Below are 13,695 nucleotides of genomic sequence, written 5' to 3'. Positions count from 1 at the left end.
AATTGTCAGCTGTACTCTGCTTGAAACCAAATGACACTAAGGCCTCATGGAAACATTTGTTCCAAGATCTTGCAGCCTGTTTGAGACCATATAGAGCTTTGTTTAATTTCAGCACTCTATTGGAACCTGTCTCATAACCAGGCGGTTCGGCTAGATACAGGTCTTCTGATATTGATGCATGTAAATATGCAGTCTGGATATCAAAATGGTTTAACAGGAGTTTTCTCTTTGCTCCAAGCGTCAGAATCAACCTTACACTTTCCGCCTTAGCAGTAGGGGAAAAAATCTCGTCATAATCTTTTCCAGGCCTCTGAGAGTATCCTTGAGCCACTAAACGAGCTTTGTATTTGTACCTTCCTGTCACCAGAGGTTTAAGTTTGTACACCCACCTGCAGCCTACAATCTTTGCCCCCTCAGGCGCTGCTACTGGTGTAAAGACCTTGTGCTCATTCAGAGAGGACATCTCTTCCTCCATTGCCTGTTTCCAGAGCTCTGCCTCCTCTTTTGGTAACTTTAACACCTCCTGGAAACTCTTGGGCTCTGCAATTACACTAAACACATTTGCAGTATCCGGAGAAAAACGCACCGGAGGTACTCCTTTGTTTTGTCTTTTAGATCTTCTGGGAGAAAATTTTTCTTCTGACCCACTTTCCTCCTCAGAACTACGACCTCTCTTTTGTTGCTTAGCAACTGGTCTCTGGCTAATCCCACTTTCTTGAGAGCTCTTATCTGAACTTTCCTCCCCCTCAGACTCTGATTCTCTATGTTTACCTTCAGAGTCATGAAGCTCCTGAGAAGGTTCAAACCAAACCTCAGTATTGGCATGTAGTCTCTCCCAGCCACTATGTTCACAAAAACTGGCATTCCTGGAGATCACAATGCCATTTGTCCCTTCAGCAAAGCGGAAACCTTTTCCCAGCTCCTGGTAACCCACAAACACTAACTGTTTAGTCTTAGGATCTCCCTTCTTTCTCATTTGTTTTGGAATTAGTACCCAGGCTTTTGATCCAAACACATGCAAATGGTCAATTTTAGGTTTTTTTGTGAAACAATTTAAAGTACGGAGTTGTACCTATTGTTTGATGGAAGAGCCTATTTTGGAGATAACACGCGGTGAGCATGCTCTCCCCCCAATAAGACATGGGCAAATCAGCATCATCAAGCATGGCAAACATCATATCTTGTAAAGATCTATGTTTTCGCTCTGCAACGCCATTCTCCTCTGGGGAAAAAGCGTTCGTTTTTCTATGCCCAATGCCACGCTTTTGTAACCAATCTCTAAAAGCATTTGACATAAATTCGCCACCTCTGTCCGTCTGAATCCTTTTGAGTTTAGTGGACAGAAATCTTTCCACAGATGCCACCCAGCCTTTAAACTTAGTGAACACATCACCCTTATTCTTCACGGGAAAAACCCAAGTGTAACACGTGGCGTCATCCACAATTGTTAATGAAAAACGCGATCCACCCCTGCTTACAGGAAATGGACCAATTACGTCCATGTGAACCAGCTGTAGCGGGGACTCACTAACTCTGTCACTTCTGGGGTAAGAGACTCTGTGGGTTTTAACCTTTTTACAAACATTACAATCAAGGTACTTGTTACAACTCTTTAAATCACCCCCATCAGCCAATTCAGACATTTTTAGTACACTTTTCCAGCAAGCATGCCCCATTTTCCTATGCAATAAGTGCACACAGTTGTCATGTATAGCTTTGTTATTCACTGCAGGCTGAGATTTACTGACTACTGCTGCAACTTGAGATCCTGCTTTAAGCCAAAACAAGCCTCCCTCTGACTTAGCAGTGCCTAAAATCTCACCAGCCTTCTTAATAATGCAACTGTCTCCTTCAAAATACACTTTAAACCCAGCTTTTAGCAAACAGTCTACAGACATCAGATTGTTCCTTAATGAAGGTACACAAAGTACATTTTGCAGGCATTCACGAAGACAAGGAACAAAAACTGCACCCCCCGAAATCACTTCGGAAGTACTTCCGTCTGCTAGAGCCACCTGGCTGCGCTGTGCTGAGTTCTTGGAAACAAACAATTCATCTGAATTTATGATGTGCCGAGACGCTCCCGAATCGACCACCCAGACAGCTTGTTTCTCATCAGCAATCTTGACCTCTGCGGTCACCAGCTGAGCCGACTGTTTTCGTTTGAAGAATTTCTTTTTACGCTGCTGCTGCTGCTGCTGCTGCTGATCTCGTCTCTGCTCCTGCACCGGCCACTGAGACTTGACCAACTCCGGACATTGTCGTTTTAGATGCGCTGAAGACCCACATCGGAAACAACGCCTAACAGCAAACGCTGACTCCTCACCGGTACGCTGCTTTTGCGTCACCTCTGGCACGGCATGAGAACTCCTTCCAAACCGCCCGCCTGTAGAAGCCTCTGCAGCAAACAACCTTTCTTGCCTCTTCTGCCATTCTTCAATCAAACGCCCAGTAACATAGCTGACTGATAAATCACGCTCCTGTAAACCTTCTAGAGACAAAACTAAATTATCCCAGCTTTCCGGGAGAGAACTCAAAATAATAGCCACCTTCTCCTGCTGGTCTAACGCACAGTCTCTTTCCTGTAGCGCAGTAAACTTTAACTGTAAACTGTGTAGGTGTTCCTGCATTGTAACCCCAGGCTGTAACATTGCCTTGTACAATGCCTTGCGACTGAACAGCTTGGAAACCGCTGTCTCACGCACATGGAGTTCTTTAAGTGCTTGCCACACACCTCTAGCTGTCTTGATTCCCCTCACATACGGCAACTGGGAATCTTCCAGCCCCAAGACAATTGTGGCCCTTGCTCTTTGATCTTTATCGAGGTCTTCATCATCAGGCATCGCAGGAAACTTACTCACCACTTGCCAGAGACGATCCCTCTGCAGCACTGCCTGCATGCGTTCCGACCACAGCAAGTAATTGGAGTCATTCAGACGCTCAAAAGCCATCTGAACTGGTTGTGAGGCCATCTTGAGAGCGATGTCCCTGGAACCCGGAACCAGCTACTCACGACCACCGAGAGAGAAAACAGGAACCACAGCAACCAGCATTCACACGCTGCGTCTGTTGTCCTTGTGTCCACTGCGTCACCGGCTCACAACAGTCAGGAACCAGCCAGTGTTCATCTGCTGCACCAACAGGAACAACAACTTCTGGAACTACTGGAACCAACACAGTTGATGCTGACACCACCACAACTCAGGCTGGCAGCACAATACCCATAACCTCATGGAACTTTGAAGTGTCAGGCATAGCTCTAATGGCTTTAGCCCAAACGTAGCAGAGTTTTCCTGCACAGCGAAGAAGCTAGTTGAGGTGGAAATGACTAGTCAGCTAGACTCAGAATAACTATTTACAGGATTTATTAAAAAGGAAAAGAAACCAGCAGAGTTTCTGCATATAAAACAAAGCAAAATAAATCCTTTCTTTCTCTCTCTCTCTCTCAACCATACACAGCACTCCTACTCCTAACACACCCAACACCAAACTGTGCTAGCATTCCTAGATAACAGAGTTGAGTGCTGGTCGTTAACCAATCAGAGTCAGTAGTTTCTAGGTCAAGCAGACCTTGGCCTTCTGCCAAGAGTAAATTGACACTGCCTTGAGTTAATTGTGTGAAGCCAGAATCTGTAAGTTTCCATGAGAATCAATTAACAGAAACTCAACATTAAGACCCGTGATTGCAGAGCTACACACTTCACCTAAGTGTGGGTACAAAGTTAATCCTTTAAATATTTCAGGAACTGGGAGTCAGCAGTTCAGTTCTTTAAATACTCCCCTCTCCTCTTTGTGGAGGGCAGGAGGGATGTGTAGCTTTCCCCTTGCCCAACATGAGTATATACACAGCTGAATGGACTGGCAAGGGAATCCAGAGAGATGTGAGGTTACATAGAGGACAGGAGGGGTGTTTGAAAATAGCCACAACAGCTTATTAAAGTCTAGCTTCAACAAACAAGGTTATCCAAGAAAGCTGCAGAGACCTTATGGATTTTGTTACATTTACTGCTTCAGATAATCTATTTTTGTAGTAAGCTATTTATACAACAACCGTTGTAAGCTAATACAGTGGGAAGCCAAAAATATGAACTGGCTCGCGCTGGAAGCTTTTTGTCCTCTTCCACGCAGGGGGAGAGGGCTTTACTCTCAAGTTTCTCATGGACAATGGTTTTTTCCCGTACTGAAAATATCTCGTTCAGTGTTGGATTGTGCTTGCTTTCCATAGTGAGGGGGCCAGAAGAATGGTGTATGATAGGCTCAGTGGTAGAGAACATGCTTTCGATGGTTCAGTCCTTGGCATCTCCAGTTGGGCTAGGAAAATACCAAGCTAGATGGAAAAATCGTCTTGCCATAATACAAGGCAGCTTCCTAGGCTGTCTTTCTTTTGCCGATGCAAAAGAATTCATACAGATAACTCAATTGGTTAGAGCATGAGACCCCTTAATCTCTGGGTTGTAGATTCAAGGCCCATGTTGGGTGAAATATTCCTGCCTTGCAGGGGGTTGGGCTGGATGACCCTTGTGGCCCCTTCTAACTCTGCAGTTCTATGATGCTGTAGTAAGGGAGCTCTCCTGCCAAGTTAGGTAGTTCTAGGAGAGCACTTGTTCACCATTCCATAGGCTTTCCTGCTTTTCAGGAGCTTCCTAAAGCAACAATTTGCAGCTGCAAGGCCCTTTGCTCTACATTGCTGTTAGAGAAGATAGAAGGTGCATCTAGAGAACACTACCCAGGAGTGCCGGTATGCAAAGTCCACGATCATTTTTTAAAAACACTTGCTAGCAGAAGACTGGCAGTCTCAGGAGATGTTTTGGGTGCTCAGATCACCATGGAAGCCTCTTTCTTGCCTGGGAGCTTTCCAAGGTCCTGAACCTGTGCTTCCTACCTATACTCGCTTCCTGGAACCTGGTTTTAGCAGTCCATTAGTTGCTACTCAGTCCTGAGCCATGCGTAACTACAGCCCGATGCCCCATAGTTCCCTGGGTGGCCAGCCCAAGGCCATGCATGTAATACACTTGTTTGAATTTCTATCAAGACAGGAACATGCCTTTTGTTGGAATGTGTGCATGAAAGGCATAAGCCAGATTAATTCATAGTCGTCACTGTGCAATGTTGACAGTATCATACCTGTGCAGAGTAATGTGCGTCGCATGCCATAGCAATTTTCTGAGTCAGGGCATAAACGATAGCAAGCCATTAAAAATGGATTGCCATTCTGTAATCTGGAAGAATCAAGTTCTTGTTATAGCTCCGCGCTGCTCTGGATCGCTAGCAGGGTTTTAGGGTTAATTCCCAAGTGAAGTTCTAGACCAGTATTTTGTGTCTTGTAGAACAGAAGCTTAAAAAAACATCCCCCCTACTTTTGTATTTTGTTGGTGGTATGCTTCAGATGATGAAGATGGCATGAAAGACAATAAATGTAAGACATACCTTGCCATGACCAAAGCAAGAAACACTTTCTCGCTTAAGTGACCTGTTGTAGACCATTTTTGCTGTGGCCTAGCCAGGTTGGAAGAGGGTGATGTGTCAAAAGGTTTTCCAATGAGATGCAAGACTGAGTAGGCGTTGAACAGAGGTCTAATTACCCAATCCAGTGGGACAGTGGCAGCCAACATGATGTACCCCCAATGCTGATGGACTCTCTAGCCCCAGCCAGTCTGGTCAGTGGTTGGGATAATGGAAATTCTGGTCCAGTTACCACTCATAGGAACTCCACATTGGCTATCCCAACCTAAAGTAATGCTATTGCCTCTTTTGTTATTGGGTTCTTACAAACTCTGTAAATTGATTGTACTAGAAACACACCAAGTTGCTTTTTAGAACCATAAGATTAACTGTTCTTCCATTTAAAGTGTTCACCATGTTGGATTTCTATGATTATCAGCTAGCTTTAATTTGACTGTATTTCCCAGTTCTGTGCTGCATTAACACTGAAGCAACTCTGCGGTAGTTAAACTACATGCTTGAGTACCGGTGGAAGTGAATTATAAGCACAAAGCGATTCCATAAGACACTCTTACTTGGTAAAGCTAAAGTTGTTGCACGGGTAAGCTTGAAATCGTTATTTGCTTATTGAAGTCCGTTAGAACTTAGAAATGATGAAGTGATGGTGAAGCTTATTGATCGGTGCTCAACATGGCACATGCCACTGAGGGGCATGTTGCTTAGCTGTGGAGTTTCAGTAAAGTTTTGTCAGAACTGTAGTCCAAAATTTATTGGCATGAGTTGGTGGGTTTGCAAAAGGCTACATGGGAAGAGTGTTCGGATACTGCCAGGGAGACAAAGGCCATCATGCCTCCACGCCATCTCCCGGTCTCCCGTGGAAACAGTATCAGTCGATTAGCAACACGAGCCTCAGAAATAGCTGTCCACATTTCAGGACTCGTGCACTCCCTTTTTGCAGAGTTTCCACAACGAAAGATTCACCCAGGAGAGCATATTTTGCAGATTTATTCAACGTTGGTCAGAACAAAGGAAAAACATGACTGCCTGCCTTCGTGTCGAGGCAACAGACTGAAAACAAAAGCTATATACAAAACAGAAACTTCTAGTGTGCAGGAAGTATGCAGGCTTGTGACACACAACAGCCTGCTCCCTTTTTAAGGTGGAACGGAAATATCCTAACAAAGAGTACAGTCAGCTAGTGCACAATAGCAAAACCCTAAATATTAAGACCATCCCTTGAACCTGATGCCAGAGTTTCATTTTCTATTATACACATAGGAGGCTGTTCAGTTTTGTAGTGTTCTGATTCTTAATGAGCTGATCAAAGCTGGCAAGGATAAGCTAGGCTGTGGCTGGATGAAGGCATTTTGATCCTGTTACAGATTCACTGTCTTGGGGTGTTGCAAGTGCCACGTGACTCAGTCTGTGGGTTTGGACAAAATCTAACAGGGTAGAATACAGTGATGCAACAGTCCATCCGGGCAAGCATCGCATCTTGATCCCACCTCTCTCCTCTCCCTGTGAACTATTCTGGGGGTTCTCCTGACTGTCCCCCACTTCAGGGGGCGTTGCAGGGGGTAAGGAAAGGAAGGGAAAGCCCCTTTGTGTGAGCGGAAGTCCTTGCACAGGTTCTCATTAGGTGAATCCTGTCCACAGATTTTTCCCACTATACGATGCGTTGTGTGTGTGTGTGTGTTTTGTTGTTGTTTTTTTTGTCCTAATTAAGGCTGCAGATCATAAATAACAAGCATGCAAGAGAATTCCCCAGAATTGTAATAAGGGTAAGTAATACACACACAAACATAGATACAGTGGTACCTCGGGTTACATACGCTTCAGGTTACAGACTCCGCTAACCCAGAAATAGTGCTTCAGGTTAAGAACTTTGCTTCAGGATGAGAACAGAAATCGTGCTCCAGTGGCACAGTGGCAGCAGGAGGCCCCATTAGCTAAAGTGGTGCTTCAGGTTAAGAACAGTTTCAGGTTAAGAACGGACCTCCGGAACGAATTAAGTACTTAACCTGAGGTACCCCTGTATACAGAGATAGATATACTGATCCCCTCCACATGTTGATGTTCCCCTCCTTCCCCTTCCCCACTTGATATTCTCTCCTTCCCCTTCCCCACTTCGATGGTTAAATATATAGAATTAAATCTTTCTGCCCTTTTAGTACTACCCTCTACATAAGATGAAGGGAGGCGCTGATTCTGCATCTGTGTACAACTCAGTCCTGCTAATGACTCAGTCACTGGAAGGAGAGTTCATATTCTGAAGAGTTGTTGTTTTTTTTTGCACACTGTTGACCAGCTGCATCTTAAATGAAAACAGTTCATTCTTTCTGCATTTTTAAGAAGATTCAGTTAGGTGCAGAACATTAAATATTTTAACCAACATTTGTGTCTAGGCATATCTCTGATACTTGTTCAGTACTTGCATATAAGCCTTGTAAGAGCTGTGAGAATTTTAGTTACCAGGCTGCTAAGACTGATTTTCAGAACCTCTGTTCATTTGTTTTATTTTTAATGGGGTGTGGTGGAAACAACTCGCTTTATTGCTTTTGCTTTCTCCTAACATGCCTGAAGTCACATTTGCTATTCTTCTCATCTTCTGTTGTCTCCCTCCGTACCACAACATCCCCAAGCCATGCATGAGGGTGCTGGAAATAATATTGCATGTGTCCTTAAGATCCTTGCAAAAGTATCTGAAATCCGAATCCTCTTAGATAATGAATTTTCTCCCTTTAAAAAAAAGTTAGGAAAGGCTATTTTGCAAGAGGCTGGCTTTCCCACAAGCCCTCTCCAGCGGCCTTTTTCTTCTTAGTGAATTAGCTGGTCTTATGAGAGTTGGAGCCCCACAACACCTAGAACAGCGGTTCTCAACCTGTGGGTCCCCAGATGTTGTTGGACTACAACTCCCATCACCCCTGACCACCGGTCATGCTGGCTAGGAATGATGGGAGTTGTAGTCCAACAACATCTGGGGGACCCACAGGTTGAGAACCGCTGACCTAGAGGGTCACAGGTTCCCCAACCCTGTCTTATTTTATTATCCTTGCAACCCTACATGTCTCTCCCATATCCGTCTCTACAGCCACAGCAGGCGCTGTAACCTTCCGGCAGTTTGACTTCACCCCAAAGGCGCACTCCTCCGTTGTCTCCTGAGACAGACGGATGCTGACAACAACAGAGCACTCTACATCTACCTGGAACCTGAGTTATCATAGCCCTGCACAATTTTATGACTCACCAAGGTGAATGCAACCTACTTGTTGTGGGGGTGACTCCCTAGGAGCTGGATGGATTTCCTGTTGTTTCTTTTTCCCTATGCATTGAGTACCTGTGAGGCCATATTGAAGGACTGGTACTCTCTGTCTTGATGAGTCATCCCCACTCTTTTTCCTTTTTGGTAATAGCAGGGTTTCCAGAGCTGATAATCTCCAGCCACTCTTGAGACCTTTTTTTTTAGCCGATACTTCCCCAGTATTCAAACACCCGTGCTGAAACCAAACACTGGCATAATTGTCTCCTTTTAACATGTCCTTTTATGTTGACATTGAACTTCAGAGTCGTTTATATCAGCAAAAAAAGTGTGAGAGAGCGCAAAATCCTATTACCTTTAACTGTCTGCTCATTGATTAATTATTCAGGAAAAGTAAATATATAATACTAGATTTAAATTAAACTTTAATTAAAGATTTTATCTGAAAACCTGCCTCTTCGGGGCCTTCTGATGTTGTGTGGTGCTTTAAAAAAGAAAAAGGGGAAAAAAAGAAATTCCTTTTAAAGAAGGGATTTAAAGCTTAAATGTTTTTAACTGCAAGGTAACTGTTAGAAATTCTTTTAAAGGTTTGCTCTTTGTATGGGTGTACCAGTCTCTTGTTTTTGTACACGTGAGATTCCCCTTTTGGCTTCACAAAGTTTGTATCCAGAGACTGAAAATGGGGCACATTGGTATTGAATTTATGTCTCTCCTTGGAACCATAAACTTCTGCTTTCGTTGGTAGTTTCCGTGAATTCTCGCATTGCATTGATGAAATGAGGCAACTGAAACCCAGTTTCTAGTCTTGGTCTGGTCAGTATGTGGATGGGAGTTTAAAGTGTGTGTGGGGGGATGCGGAGTGGGTGTCCTTTGGAGGCTGGTTCTAACCTGTGGGCCACCATTTTCTGGATTAGGGTGTTATTCAACTGATCTGCAGAAATCTGCCGCAATCGCAGGCACGCTTACCTGAGAATATGTCCATCTGAATGCCAAGGATCTTCTTTCTGAGTAAAAATGCCTAGGTTTGAACTGTGTGGGCAAGATCCAGTGTTGGGCCAGTGGATTTTCCTTTTCCACTCCTCCTGCCATAATGCCCTTCAGCTCTGTAGGGATCCGTCAACCCTCTGGAGTTTGCTGTGCAGGTGGGATGCCATAATTGGATATAGAACCTTCTCCAGTTCACCCATTTGCGTCATAATTTGGGGCACATGTGGAACTGGCACCGACCCTTAAGAACAAATACATATCCATTTGCCTGTTTGTTCTCATACAGGTGTAAGGAAGCAGTGTTTTAATCCGTCGTAAATCACGGCGTGCCGGTTTTCCGACAGAATGCCCCGAGAGGCCGCATGCTGGCGTAGTTGTGTTCCCCACTTTTTAATGGACTCCTCCGAGTGAAAGCGAAGAGAGTTGAAGGTTAATTGAGTATTAATGAGTTGGGGGGGGGGCGTTTCTTGCCAGAGGCTCCCAGAAAAGTCCTTCATGTTTTGGAACTCTTAAAAAGAAATCTTCTTATCTTATTAAATACACATTACTCCTAAGGTGGCAATTAGAGAAAATAAATTATCCACAACTATCAACATCACTTTTCTGGCTACTCTTATAATAATCTTCTGCTAGTGAGAGAACTGGGTAGAAGACTTTTTTTAAAAAAAAATTAATCTCCTGTTCTCCTGTTATTGGCTTCTTTTTAATTACCCCTAATAGGAAGAGATGTAAAATTTTTGGTTATGAAATGATAATGTAAGAAGCCTAAGGGATAAATGATGGTAATTATAACTCCTGCTGGAGGTGTTTTTCGCCGTCACTCTGCCCCCACACGAACAGTACTTATGGAATAAATGTATAGTACTGAATATTTAAAAGCTGAGCAGATTGAATTAATTTACTCCCTTTGAAGGACATCTAACAAAGATGCTGTAATCTTGAAAGAGAATATAGATTATGTGGGTGGCTTCTCCTCCTCCTCCTTTTTTCATTCTGGGCTTGGATGCTGCATGTTGTCCTGAAGACAAGTTATGAAACTCAGCTTCCTTGGTGGTGGAGCCTCTGGCCCACAGCTGTCAACGTTTTCCTTTTTTAAAGGGAAATTCCCTTATTCCGAATAGGATTCCTTGCAAGAAAAGGGAAAAGTTGACAGCTATGCTCTGGCCCCACAGGCCTAATAATGCTCAACTAGCTTCCCAAGAACTCGGCCTATGAGGCCATTTTGACCAAGCCACATGCACCTGCTCTATACCTGACACCTTGCTCAGACCCCACCTGGAATACTGTGTCCAGTTCTGGGCACCACAGTTTAAGAAGGATGTTGACGAGCTGGAACGTGTGCAGAGGAGGGCAGCCAAGTTGATCGTGGGTCTGGAAACCAAGCCTGATGAGGAACAGTTGAGGGAGTTGGGTATGTTTGGCCTGGATAAGAGGAGAGGAAAATCTCATAGCCATCTTCAGGTTCCTCAGGTTAAGAACTTGATTCGTTCTGGAGGTCCTTTCTTAAGCTGAAACTGTTCTTAACCTGAGGTACCACTTTAGCTAATGGGGCCTCCCGCCGCCGCCCTGCGATTTCTGTTCTCATCCTGAAGCAAAGTTCTTAACCTGAGGTACTATTTCTGGGTTAGCGGAGTCTGTAACCTGAAGCGCCTGTAACCTGAAGCATATGTAACCTGAAGCATACGTAACCTGAAGCGTCTGTAACCTGAAGCATATGTAACCTGAAGTGTCTGTGTTTTGGCCACACTTGGCTTGATTATTTATTCCAGCCTTGGTTCTAGTTTCAATGCCCAGTGGTAACGTTTTGTAATGAATTGTGGTAATTTGCTTTAAGCAACAGATAAGAAATACCATATTTTTTGCTCTATAAGGCGCACCAGACCATAAGACGCACCTAGGTTTTGGAAGAGGAAAACAAGAAAAAAAAAAATCTGAATCCCAGAAGCCAGGACAGCTATTGGGATTGCAGCGCAGCGATCCCGCTGGCTGTCCTGGCTTATGGGATAGCCGCCTGCAGTCTCTCCCAGGCAAGGGGAGCCTTCATCTCCTGCCTGGGAGAGGCAGCGCCCATACTTCTATGTCCATGGAAGTTCAGGTTAATTCTGCATTCAAGGCTTTCTGAAAGAACATATGAATGCTGCTCTTAAAAGAAAATTCAAATTTAAAAAGCCTGCCATCCGGAAGTTCAGTGTCAGGATCTCCCGGGAGTAGAACCAGTAACCATCTGATTCATAGCTTAGTACCTAACATGGTGAGCTACCGGGGCTACACAATGAATGGTTTCCTAGGGGCTTAAGTGTCCCTAGGTTCTGGAATGTCTCTGCTTGCCCGGGCCAGCCATTGGCTCCCCTTGACCTGGAAGAACAATAAAAGCTTCCAGGTCAGGTTGGAACTTCGCCAAGGCAACAACAGACTTCCCTGTGCCTTCCCTTGGTGCCCAATTACATCCCAGCCATTACATGCAAATTTGGCCCCAGGAAAAGCTGTTCTGTGACCGGTATATATTAAGCGGGCATCTATTTTTGATTTTGACATCCAATGCCCTTTTAAAATGTGTTGGGGAGGAGGGAATTATTAGGTTGGTCTTGTTTTTATTTTTTAATATGTATTTTGTCTTTTTATATTGTGATTTTATGTTGTGAACCACTCTGAGACCCATGGGTATAGGGAGGCATACACATTTAATAAATAATAACAATCTTTTTTGTGTATTCCATTGCTGTACGTGGGGCTAGGCTCATCCCTTGGCTATTGGGAAGCCTCGTCAGGATTTTAAGAGTTCATGTACTGTGTTCACAATTCATTGGTGGGTTTAGGGAGAGAGCATGCCTGCTGACACCTGGATCCCAAGCCTGCAGGGCTTTAAGGTAGGCACAAGACTTTGAGCTGGGCCTGGAAGCAGACTGGGAACCACTGAAAACTGCCACAAAAGTTTCTACATGAATTACCATATTTTTCGCTCTATAAGATGCACCAGACCATAAGACGCACCTAGGTTTTGGAAGAGGAAAATAAGAAAAAAAAATATTTCCCCTTACTTTTTAGGATGGGAAAAGTGTGTCTTATAGAGCAAAAAGTACGGTATGTTATTTGCCCTGTATCTTTTGAGGACAGGTGCAAATAAATAAAAAGGAAAAGTTAATGTTTTGGTGATGCATGGGGAATGGGTTGTATCTAAAGCAATTGGTTATGAGCCTTGCACGCTCTTGGCGACTACTTAACTGGGAAGATAAGTACTGCATTTTTAAATCATTTTCCTTTGCTTGACCCTTTTGCTTGCTTTGTCAATGTAAAAGAGCACATTTGTGAACACTAGGAAAGAAGTCTTAGAGGTACTGTTATGGTGAACTGTGCCTTCCCTTTATCGTTTGATGATAATGTTGGGGAAATGTCTTCTTTCTGGGAACAAAACCCAGGAAAGACAGTTGCTTTTTGTTTGTTTTTAACTTGAATATAAAAACAGGGCTTGCCTCATGGAGCTAGTCTCTCAGAACTCCACTCCTCAAATTATTCATCACAGGTCTGAGAGAGAAGAGAAGCTAATTAGTTTTGCAAACCCACCAAACTGACCAGCCCACCTGCTTACACATTGCTATGTTTCTCGTTGATGACACATTGACAACCTGAAAGTGAGGAGGCAGGGCACCAGCCTTACAATGGATGCTTATTTCCCTGGTTATATGTTGTTGTTGTTTAGTCGTTTAGTCGTGTCCGACACTTTGTGACCCCATGGACCAGAGCACGCCAGGCACTCCTGTCTTCCACTGCCTCCCGCAGTTTGGTCAGACTCATGCTGGTAGCTTCAAGAACACTGTCCAACCATCTCGTCCTCTGCCGTCCCCTTCTCCTTGTGCCCTCCATCTTTCCCAACATCAGGGTCTTTTCCAGGGTGTCTTCTCCTCTCATGAGATGGCCAAAGTATTGGAGCCTCAGTTTCACGATCTGTCCTTCCAGTGAGCACTCAGGGCTGATTTCCTTCAGAATGGAGAGGTTTGATCTTCTTGCAG

At 44.2% G+C, this 13,695-nt stretch overlaps 1 protein-coding gene across 3 annotated transcripts in view; it reads left to right on the top strand.

Annotated features, from left to right (window-relative positions):
• Nucleotides 1–13,695, top strand: part of SLC36A4 (solute carrier family 36 member 4) — a 113,267-nt gene that overhangs the window by 88,415 nt on the left and 11,157 nt on the right. The gene's annotated exons all lie outside the window — the stretch shown is intronic.

The sequence above is a fragment of the Podarcis tiliguerta genome (genome assembly GCF_965153285.1).
Source record: "Podarcis tiliguerta genome assembly, chromosome: 4".
Taxonomy (NCBI): domain Eukaryota; kingdom Metazoa; phylum Chordata; class Lepidosauria; order Squamata; family Lacertidae; genus Podarcis; species Podarcis tiliguerta.
The sequence above is the reverse complement of the archived record's forward strand: the minus strand, read 5'-3'. Positions and strand labels throughout refer to the sequence as shown.